Source organism: Hemicordylus capensis, chromosome 3 (assembly GCF_027244095.1).
Source record: "Hemicordylus capensis ecotype Gifberg chromosome 3, rHemCap1.1.pri, whole genome shotgun sequence".
Taxonomy (NCBI): Eukaryota; Metazoa; Chordata; class Lepidosauria; order Squamata; family Cordylidae; genus Hemicordylus; species Hemicordylus capensis.
Genome location: NC_069659.1, coordinates 37,773,333 through 37,784,530, shown reverse-complemented (window position 1 = coordinate 37,784,530; position 11,198 = coordinate 37,773,333). Strand labels below are relative to the sequence as shown.

At 45.4% G+C, this 11,198-nt stretch overlaps 1 non-coding gene across 1 annotated transcript; it reads right to left on the bottom strand.

Annotated features, from left to right (window-relative positions):
* Positions 1-593: 593 nt before the first annotated feature.
* TRNAA-CGC (transfer RNA alanine (anticodon CGC)) lies at positions 594-665 on the bottom strand. Its single transcript has one exon. It is a non-coding gene; the product is annotated as a tRNA-Ala (tRNA).
* Between the last annotated feature and the right edge of the window lie 10,533 nt (positions 666-11,198).

The window sequence follows — 11,198 nt, the reverse complement described above, 5'->3', positions numbered from 1 at the left end:
GGTGGTAGAGAAGTTTGATAGATAAACAAACAAACAAACAAACACTTTCTAATGTACAAGTCCAGTTTTTAACCTATCTAATTAGCTGTGCATGCAGTGCTGCCATGGATTCCTCACCAACTGCAGACTACCCCCCCCCCTCTATTTTCCAAAACCTGAATATGCCATTTATTGGTGAAGATACCCAACCAAAGCTCATGCCAAGGAGCAGTGCTGAGCAAATCCAGTTTGTCCTTTCAATGCATACCTAGGAAGGTCAGGAGGAGTTCTTTATCCACACTTGTGCTTGCAAGTTGTGGACTAAAGGGTGGTACTTCCAGATTAATTAGATGCTACTATTGCTACCTCAAGCCTCCTCAAGGGCCAAACTACATATAGTGTCTAAGCATCATTGGCCCTCATGAACTTCATTTTTCCTTAGTAAATAGGAGTTGCATCAAGGCCTCCCACAGATTATGATTGCATTTGAGAGGGGGGATATAGGAAACTGCCTTATACTGAGTCTGACTATTGGTCCTTCTAGTTCAGTACTTCCTGCACTGACTGGCAGTGGCTCTCCCAGGCTTCAAGTAGGAGTATTTCCCAGCCCTACGTGGAGATCCCAGGGATTGAACCTGGGACCTTCTGCATGCGAAGCAGATGCTCTGCCGCTGAGCTACAGCCCCCACTATGTGCCATGGTCCTGATCTGCACAGGGCTGCAATCTGGCTGCTCTTTATCCTGGTAAAAACTCCACTAGTGCCAAGAAGCACAGGCATCTATTCTCCTCGCTCTTTGAGCTGCCAATCTCGTTCACGGAGCACTCAGCAAACGAGACAGCTTGTCAAACTCATCATCAACTCATCACTGGCAACAAGTTCTATTTCCAGGCCCAAAATGCTTCTTCTGAAGAGAGGAAAAGGATGGTTTCGGTGGGGCGGGGGAATGACGGGCAGGGAATAGATAACACGTTCTGCTGAAAATTAAGAAATAGCTACATGAAGTTGCAAGGGTAAGGTCTGGTTTGTGGCAAGGGTTGGAGACAAGTTTCTTTCTCCAGTTCACACCTCGGTCACTTGGCCAAAGGACAGAGTCCAAAATAGAAGGTGGGCAGAAGGGCAGAACAACAGGGAGTCAATCTCACAGTCATTACTCAGGCACAATTGTTACCACTAGCCAGCCTTCCGTGAATAATCATTCCCATGGAGATCAATGGCAATCATACACACAATGAGCCCATCAGCAATGACAATACTGGAAAAAATTGCAGAGACACAGTGGGGAATATCATTCACATCACACTAAGGTGCCTCTTTATCTTGCTCATACTTTCAAGAGCCCTGCAAAGTCAGCCATCACTGTAACTATTTTAACTGAGGCCACTTCCATGTGGCCATGAAGTGTGGGATATTCCAAGCTTTTGCACAAGTTTCAAGTCCTGGTGGCGAGCCCCTGGTGGTGCAGTGGTAAAACTGCCGCCCTGTCACCAGAAGGTCACAAGTTCGATCCTGACCAGGGGCTCAAGGTTGACTCAGCCTTCCATCCTTCCGAGGTCGGTAAAATGAGTACCCAGAATGTTGGGGGCAATATGCTACATCATTGTAAACCGCTTAGAGAGCTTCGGCTGTAGAGCGGTATATAAATGTAAGTGCTATTGCTATTGCTATTGCTAAGTGCAGTCTTACTCTCCGTACACACACTGCTGCAGGCTGCCATGCTACTTCCTTACTTTCTGTACACACGCTGATCAGTGACCTTGTGTGGTTTTCATAGCTCCACCTGCTGCCTAGATCTTGCATTCCGAGAAGAAACCATATTTTTTAATTGTCATGTGTAGAGAATGGGGAGACAGGTGGGCTCTCCTCAGAATGCAAGATCTGGCCAGCAGATGGTGCTGTGAAAATCATACAAGGCCCCTGAACAGTGTGTGTGCAGAAAATAAAGAAGTAGCATGGAAGCCTGCAGCAGTGTGCCTATTTATGGAGCATAAGACTGCACTTGGAACTTGTGCAAAAACTTGGACTATCCTGCACTTTCTTCCATAAAGTAACAACCAAAGGCTAAGAAAGTACTCAGTGAGTCTGGCTGAACTGGGTTTAGGATAAGCTGGTACCCTCCTCTGATGTGGTACTAGAGTGCCACCCAAAGCCCTATCCACCATAACCACCAGTTCTGTTGGTACCTCACTTGCCCAGTTGTTTACCTCTTTGATGTGGAATGATTCCGAATGAACCTTGCATAAAGGATCTTCCCAACCTCTTCCTTCCCACAACAGCCCCAGCGGCGGCTTCTCCTCGGCCGGCCTACCCACCCGCCTGGCGGCAGCCGCTGCTTCTCCTCAGCCCGCATGCCTGCACGCCCGGCGGCGGCCGCTTCTCCTCAGCCCGCACACCCAGCGGCGGCCACTTCTCCTCGGCCCGCACGCACTCCCGGCAGCGGCCACCATGGCCGCCCACAGCCTGGCCCGCTGGTTCTCCTGGGTGCGCCTTACCCAATCAGGCGCCCCGCAGCCCAGCCAATCAGCTGGGCTGCCGGGACACACATTTGAAAGGCACCCAGGAGAATTAAATTCTAAAGCATTGCTATTCGCACTGCAGTAACCTCTTATGGCCACTAGAGGCATGATACGACAGATATTATGACAGATATTTATATGCTGCTTTTCAACAAAAGTTCCCAAAGCAGTTTACATAGATATAAATGAATAAATAAAATGGCTCCCAGTCCCCAATGGGCTCACAATCTAAAAAAGAAACATAAGACAGACCCCAGCAACAGCCATTGGAGGGATGCTGTGCTGGGGATGGGTAGGGCCAGTTGCTCTCCCCCTGCTAAATAAAGAGAATCACCATGTTAAAAAGGTGCCTCTTTGCTCAGTTAGCAGGGGCAGATGAGATGTTAACAGGTCTGTCTTGGTCAGTAAGAGTCAGTGAGAACTGTTCAATTGTCAAAGGTTAGTGCCTGTTTGTGTATGTTGTTCTATGGCTCTCTCTCAGTATGTGATGTTCTAGTTTCTTAATAAATCTTTATTAGTTTTTGTTTTTAACTCAACCTAATGCCTCCAGACAATTTCTTGTGCTGAATGTCTTTACCGCCAGAGCATACTCTACTGTGTGAGGATTTTAATGTTTCTCCGCACACCCGTCAATAGTATCTGGGACTGGTTTCCTAACAACTACTTAGCAGACTTTGGCTGTGATCCAGAGTCCCTCGTTCATGGCTACTCAACTTTGGCCTTCCTGCAGATGTTGGCTGACAACTCCTATCAGCCCTGACTGACTATTGGCCACTGTAGCTGTGGATGATGAGAGATGTAGTTCAAAAACAGCTGGAATGCCACAGTTAAGCAGCCTTGCCCTAGTGGTTCATTCAACCAGATGCTCTCATCCCCGCCCCCACTTTCTCCCCTCGACAACAACTAGCTATGTGTCAAACTATCTTAAGGTTTACTGTTTTGTGGTGACAGTTGTCATAGACACATGAATGAAATGCCATGGCTCTACATGGAGATTTCATAGATGGGCACACATACAAAGTTGCCTTATTACTGGCTCAGACCATATTGTTCCAGGATAAATTTGAGCAAGATTGAGGCCCCTCACAGATTGAGACAATGGCAGGGCACTTCTCTCTCCCACTGTCAGGTAGGGGTGTGTGTGTGTGTGTGTGTGTGTGTGTGTGTGTGTGTGTGTGTGTGTGTGATCCAACTCCTATTTACTAAGCACAGAAACATAGGAAGCTGTCTTATATCGAGTCATACCATGGGCCCATCCTCTAGCTCAGTACTGTCTACACCAGGGATTCTCAACGTTGGGTCCCCAGATGTTATTGGACTTCAACTCTCATAATCCCCAGCCAAAGGCCACTGGGCCTGGGGATTATGGGAGTTGCAGTCCAATAACATCTGGGCACCCAACGTTGAGAATCACTGGTCTACACAGACTATAACTTGTCTTCAAGTCTACAGGCAGGAGTGTCTCTCAGCCCTAACTTGGAGGTGCCAGGAAGGGAACTTGGAACCTTCTGCATGCAGATGCTCTTCCCAGAATGGCCCCCATCCCCAAAGGGGAAATATCTTAAAGTGCTTGCACATGTAGTCTCCCATTTCAGTGCAAATCAGGGTGCATCCAACTTAGCAAAGGGGACAATTCATGCTTGCTACCACAAGACCAGTTTTAATATTTTTTAAAAAATTGTTTTAATAATTTTATTGTTTTTATTGTCATGTATTTTTATCTGTGACTTGCAAATATTTTAAATTTTGTACACCACCTAGAGATATACATATCAGGCAGTACAGAAATATGGCAGACAGACAGACAGACAGACAGACAGGACCAGCTCTCCTCCCACAATCTAATCCTATTTATGAAAAAGCAAACACTAGACTCATCAGAGCAAATGATGCTTTAAATGTCACATCTAGTTTGTACCTTTAGGAGGATTCAGGTAGCAAAAGTAGCCCCTATTCAGGTAGTAATAGTAGCATCAATCCCCTGCTAACTGAGCAATGAGGCATCTTTTAAAAGTGGTGGTTATCTTTATTTAGCAGGGGGAGAGCAACTGACCCTATCCATCCCCAGCACAGCATCCCTGCAGTGGCTGCTGCTGGTGTCTATCTTATGTTTCTTTCCCCCCTCTTTTTTTTCAGATTGTGAGCCCTTGGGGGACAGGAGCCATTTTATTTATTTATTTATATCTGTGTAAACCACTTTGGAAACTTTAGTTGAAAAGTGGTATATAAATATTCATTGTATTGTATTGTATTGTATCTATCATAATTTCTCAACATGTGCTATGCACACCCCTAGGGGCAAGCAAGACTCAGGGAGGAAGTATAGGATGAGGGGAAGACAGGAAAGAAGCATGGCAAGGAGGATGGAGAGAAACGTGCCTGCTTGCTTTTGCTGCTCAAGCAGAGCTGTTGGTTAACTGCCTAAAATCTCTCTACCTATCTTTCTCCCTCTTTTCCATCTCTCTATCTTCCTCCTCTCAAAATGGCAGTCACAAATTTGATGTTCTTTGATGAACCCAATTGTCGGAATTTATGTTTTGATGCAAAGTATCATGCAGTATTTTTAGATTTGGTGTGAACCCAATTTTGGTGAACCCAATTGTCGGAGTTTATGTTTTGATGCGAAGTATCATGTGGTATTTTTAGATTGAGGTACAGGCCCCATTTGCACATAATGGGAAACCGGAGCTAATGTTCTGCTGACATCGGCTCTAGATCAGGGCTTTTGCCCCCCCGCCCCCCAGCTGTTGTTGAACTACAGCTCCCATCAACCCTGACTATTGGCCCCTGTGGCTGGGGATGACCGGAGTTGTAGTCCCACAACAGCTAGGGGTCCAGATTTGTGCAGCCCTGCTCTAGATGCATGGAATAATCTTTGAACTGATTGCATGTGTGAAACAAGTTCTCTGCCCACTGATCTGCAGTCCCTCACTTGTCCATCGCAACAAGAACCGATAGCATGGGGCAAACGTAAGACCGCAAAGCACAGAATAATGACAGGATTACTAATTGAAGAGCTCTCTAATTCATGAATAAACATCCTTTGGAAGGCCTTCCAGGCAGGAGGGCCCATTTATCGGCTCTAGTAATCAGTCCAAAACCTCAATTATTTGCTTGCCTTATCGACATTTGGCAAAAGATTGCAGCTTTATTGGACATCTTTGTCATAATTAATAATCTGGAAAGCCATGAAAAAGCCCTGAGGATTTCCATGAATAAAAGCTGCCTAGTGGATACAGGAAATCCATCTAAACTAGTCTGTGGGGTTTAGAGTGGGGGAAGTGGCAGGTCAATACAGGAGAATGAATGAGCTCTCATAGTTGCTCATGATCCTGTTGGCAACGTGCCCAGAGCAAGAGATATGAATGCATCTTTAACATGTCATCTCTCACTTGGCTATAATTCCTTGACAGCTCACTTGACTTCTTAGTTTAAAAGGTGGACATTAATTAATGGGCTCATCCATATTCATAATTATTGGCTAAATACAGAGACCCAGCTGTGGGAGGTTGATGACAAAGGGGCAAATGAGTTTGTCTAAATGTGCCTTAAGCAGTTTGAGCATGATGGATGGCAAATGAAGAACAGGACATGGCTTTATTAAATAATTAATCTAGGGTGGATGCAAAATTAGCATCAAGGCCATCTAATCCTTACTTTGAAATCTGTATGGGAGCAGGGGAAGGGCAGTTGCTAACTTGATAATAAAGAGTAATTGTAAAGCACCACACAAATGCATGCACTCTGATTTATTCTCTACATACCTGAGAGACTGCATCCTGCATCACAGTCACATTAAGCAAGAGCATCCTCTAGATGGCACCATCTAGTCCCTGGATGGGACCCTTGCGAAGTGATCAAAGAGGCACCTTTCAAAGTAGGGATTCTCCTATATTTAACAAGGGGAGAGCAACAGGCTCTATCCAACCTCAGCACAGCACCCCTCCCGTGGCTGTTGTTGGTGTTTACCTTATATTTCATTTTTTAGATTGTGAGCCCTTTGGGGACAGGGAACCATCTTATTTATTTATTCTTTATTTTTCTATGTAAACTGCTTTGGAAACTTTGTTGGAAAGCGGTATATAAATGATAGTAGCAGTAGTAGTAGTAGTACGTCCACATGGTGTGGACACACCAAGACCTCTTTACCAGCTGGCATAAAGAGCAAGGATGCACCAGCGAGAGAGCAGCCTAATAGAACTTCCCAACTAACTGCATTGGTGCGGCAGAAAAGCAGCAGTGTTTGATGCCCTCCCTTCCCCCAGGAAGCCCTCTGTGCCCCCTGAAAATATGTCCCTGAGAGTCGTGCAGCCCTTGTGGACATCTTTTCAGGTGGCACAGACGGCTTTCTGGGGAAGCAGCCAAACCTTGCTGCTTCTGCCCTGCATTAGTGCAGTTAGTTGGGAAGTGCTGTTTAGCTGCTCTCTCACTGTACCGGTGCATCCTTGCTCTGTATGTCAGCCAGTGTTTGTATAATTCTTCACTTTGTTCCTTCCCAGGGTAAATATGGGGACTATCAGCAAAGCAGACTCAGAGACAAATGTCTACAAGTGACTCATATTCCACTTTATGAAAGCAACTGTTACAATTTCTTGTAATTACAAATATATTTATTGATTTATACTTTCTCCTACATTCAGAATCAATGATACAAAGTTCTCAACTCTTCAATCATTTCTCTTTCTTGGTATCCATTCAGATGATACAGGACTTCTTATCATTCAGGAAGACTTGATATCAGCCCGTGGCAATTTTTCCCAAAGTTTCAGTTTCCAGAAACACAGTCCAACATAGAAGTGCTATGGCATCTTCAAGAGCAAAAAATGTATTAGCAGGGGTTCCCAATCCCAACCTTCAATCCCAAAATGTTGTTAGACTACAACTCTCATCATCCCAAAAGCAATAAGCTTTAGCCAAAGGGCTTTGTGGCTAAGGATGATGGGATTTGTAGTCCAACAGCATCTAGTGGCCCAAGGCTGAGAACCCTTGGATTATAGTACAGTGGTCCCTTGACTTACGAAGTACTCGACATCCAAAGATTTCGACATACGAACGACAAAAAATACTGGAAGTCGTTGCCGGTTTAGATGCGGCTTCCTCGACCTACGAATTTTTAGATGCGGTTTCCTCGACTTACGAATGTTTCCGGACCTCCGTGGATGCGCTTTTCGACTTACAAAAATTCTGACCTATGAACGTGCGTTCGGAACGGATTATCTTCGTAAGTCGAGGGACCACTGTATGAGCTTTTGTGGACTAGAGTCTGCTTCATCAGATGCATGCAATGTTATCCTCAGTTGGTATATAAATACAAGTGGGTATGGTGGGGAAAGACAGGGATTTGTTTTCTTTTGTTTGTTTATCTAAAAGGGGGAGGGGCTCGAGAAATGGAATGGGTTTGTATATATTATATAAAGTTAAAAGAGAGAAATATTATACTATGCTGCATGGGCGTAACTACGATTAGGCAAGGGGAGACAGTAGTCTTGGTGACCCCTGCCTTGAGGGCCCGCCCGAGACATGTCACATGACTCCCCATTGCCCGCCTGCTGAGCCCCAAGGCCCCTCAGCCACTTGCCCTGTTCTCCTGCTTGCCCTCCTGACTGGCAATCTAAGCAGCCTGCAAGCTGCTAGAGCTCCTTCTCTCTCCGCCTCTCAGCTGATCAGCAGGTGGGCGGGGCTTCCAGACAGGCCTCCAGGTAGGCCTGGCAGAAGCCTGAAGCCCTCCAGGTAGCAAATAAGCAAGGAAGGAAGGAGGCAGGCAGAGTGGCCAGCCCTGGCTGCCCTTACCCACCACAGTTCTCTGCAGACCCTCTGCCCAGGCCAGCCAGCCCAGCCTTTGCCAGGAATGGAGGTAGAATGTGAATTCCTTTTTGTGGTTACCCTCCCCCGCCCCGATATATAGGGATCTGCTTGCCATAGGGCTTTGAGATGTGGGGGGAAGACTGAGAAGTCTCTGAATATTTAATTTAAAACAGATTGGAAAATTTGCTGGCTTTAAAAAAAAAACAACTATCTAAAAAGTCCTATAAGTGGCTTGTTTCATGGCAGAAAATTACAAAAACTTCAGGAACAAACAATATTCTATTTATATTCATTCATTCATTCATTCATAAATGCACTTATGTCCAAGTTGTTTCGCAACCCATAAGGTCTGAGTGAGAACTGTGAAGCATGTGTTGTGCTTTTATTTTATTTTATTTTTCATTTGAAATGCCAAGCTGGTTGGGCATGTCCAAAAACCTCACTCACAGTATTTACACTGTATGTCATCAGTCAGTATGATTCTGTAATGATATGAAATGTTAAGGAGGCCCTGCACATGCTGATTTTCCCCCCAGCCCCGCACTGCTCTAGGGATGACCCTGCTTCTGAGCACCTGCAGAGAGTGTTTTTTATCTCAGTACAGTGAGAGACCACAACCAGCCCTACTTCCACATTGGGGAGCAGGGAGAACGACTTTTAGGACAGACTAGGGTGTAACTTCAGGAGCTCCTTGAGCCCCGGCATGTCTCATCTATCTTAAAATTTTACCAAGAAGAGGCAGATTCCTCATTCTCCCCCACCCTCTTTTTCTCCTGAGGAATAGTGCTAATTCTTGCTCTTTTTTCTATTTCTCCCCACCTATCTTCCTTGTTTCAGTGGGACTTACTGGTCTTCTATAGGGAGCAAAATATGCTGGGAGCACAAATTAGTTTGGTTTGGGTTACATCCCTGAGCATGTGCAATCCTATATGCACTTACCGGGAAAGGATCTCAGACAGTTGAATGTAATGGAGTTTATTTTTAAATAGACATGCTTTCCTTGCTAGTAAGTCCTTTAGGTTTCAATGAAATGTGCTTCCAGAGAAATGTGGTTAGATTTGCTGCCTGAGGCTGCAATTCTCCACACACTTACCTGGGGCTTGTACACACAGCAGGCTTTACTGTGAAACTGAAGTTGTCCCAAAGAACCAACGCAAAATAGTGGATTTTTTTAAACTCCAGATATAAATCAGGCTACACTCTAACGAGCAGTGAAAAACCTGAATTGCGTGTGAACTGCTCCCCAATAACTCGCAGGGACTTCAGGGTAAATCTGGCCAACATGTGAATGCAGCACCTCCATTCCAGAGGAGATGTGTTTTAAAGGGCTTTAAAAGCCCCATGTGAAAAACCTCCTGGAATCAAACTTTACTGAATTTGTTCAGAATTCTGAGTAAACAGACATAGGCTCACACTCCATGGTTGAAAGTCTCCTTTGCTAATCTGCAGCAAGGGGGCCATTTTAATAATTAGTGTTTCCAGTGTGTTCTAGGCATTAAAAGTAGCACAAATATATAGTACTCAATGTATATCACTATATACTGTGAAGTGTGCATGTGTGTATTCAGTGAAATGTATTTCCAAGCAGCATACTTATTTTGAAATATCAGACTTAAATCCTTGGGGGCCTGGGGTGTGTGGAGGCCCTGGACTTTGAGGGGGGGCATTTTAAAATCTCATCTCTGGGCCCACTCCAACCTTGTTACACCACTGAAATATGTAGTTTTTTAAATCAGTTATGTTTCTTTATCTTAATGTATGTTTATTAAAATTGTTCATCCTGTCTGAAAAATTAACATTTTTTTAAAGAAGTCAATCAACATATATCATTAGGGACAATCAGTCAAAGGAAGTAGAAGATAGAAGAAGGCAGGAAACTCCAAGCCTAACTGTTCAGGGTTTTAAATAGCTCTCCGGCAAAAGAATATCTCTCTTCCTGGCTAGGTTGTTTTTCAGAAACAAGGCCTGCCACTCCAAAAGCCATGTATACAAAAGTGAGCAATAAAATACAGAAAAAACCCACTGAGCATGTGCAATTCCAGGGTGCTCCTTCTCCCTCCTCTATCTGATCTTCCTCCTTCTTTAAAGAAGAGGCCAAACTTTAAAAGGGGCCATAATACAGGAGTACCTTTTTAAAGAGCTCAGAATGGATGGGGAACCAAGAATTTTGCAGCAGGTACATCAATGCACTCTCCAATTAATACCAATAATAATTATGCAGAGCTCTCTGGCCTCCCACTGCAGCACCAAAAACATCACATGACTGTTGCTAGTCCTGCTTTCGGCAGGCTCCCAGGAGCCTCTCTGCCTATGTTTGAGACTGCAGGCGTACGGGTCTCACTTTTGACATGCTCAGGAGCCTCACAGCATCATGAGCTCTCCATTTGTTGGCATATTGGGGAACAGTCACTAAGTTGGCAATGGCAAAGTTACCCCTAGATTTAGCAGCTACAAAAGAGCAGAGGCGTTCTTATCCCCGGACCTTGGGGCCCCAGTCTGTGGTCTCCAAGGTCCAAGAGGGCCTCCTGCCACCACCCCAGCCCATGCCTGCCCCGCCACTGCCCCGAAGGGCCAAAAACTTCAATAATTATAGCCACCATGTGCACTGCTGGGGTGTGGGGAGGGTGAGCCAAGCAGGCCTCCCCCACCCCCATGGTGATGATGGCAATGGCGGGTGGAGCAGGAGCGGCCACTGGGCCTGACTGTTTGGCCCAGAGGCCCTTGAGAACTGCGAGGCACTCCAGCATGCCTGTGAAGTTGGAAGAGCCGAATTGAAAGGGAGCTCACCTTGCGCCTTCCCCATGCTGGGACACCTGAGTAGACTTCCAAAGTTAACTCACAACAGTTAACTCTCTGTTCAAGGTCTCTCTGCATGATTGACTTTCCTTTGGTTTACCTC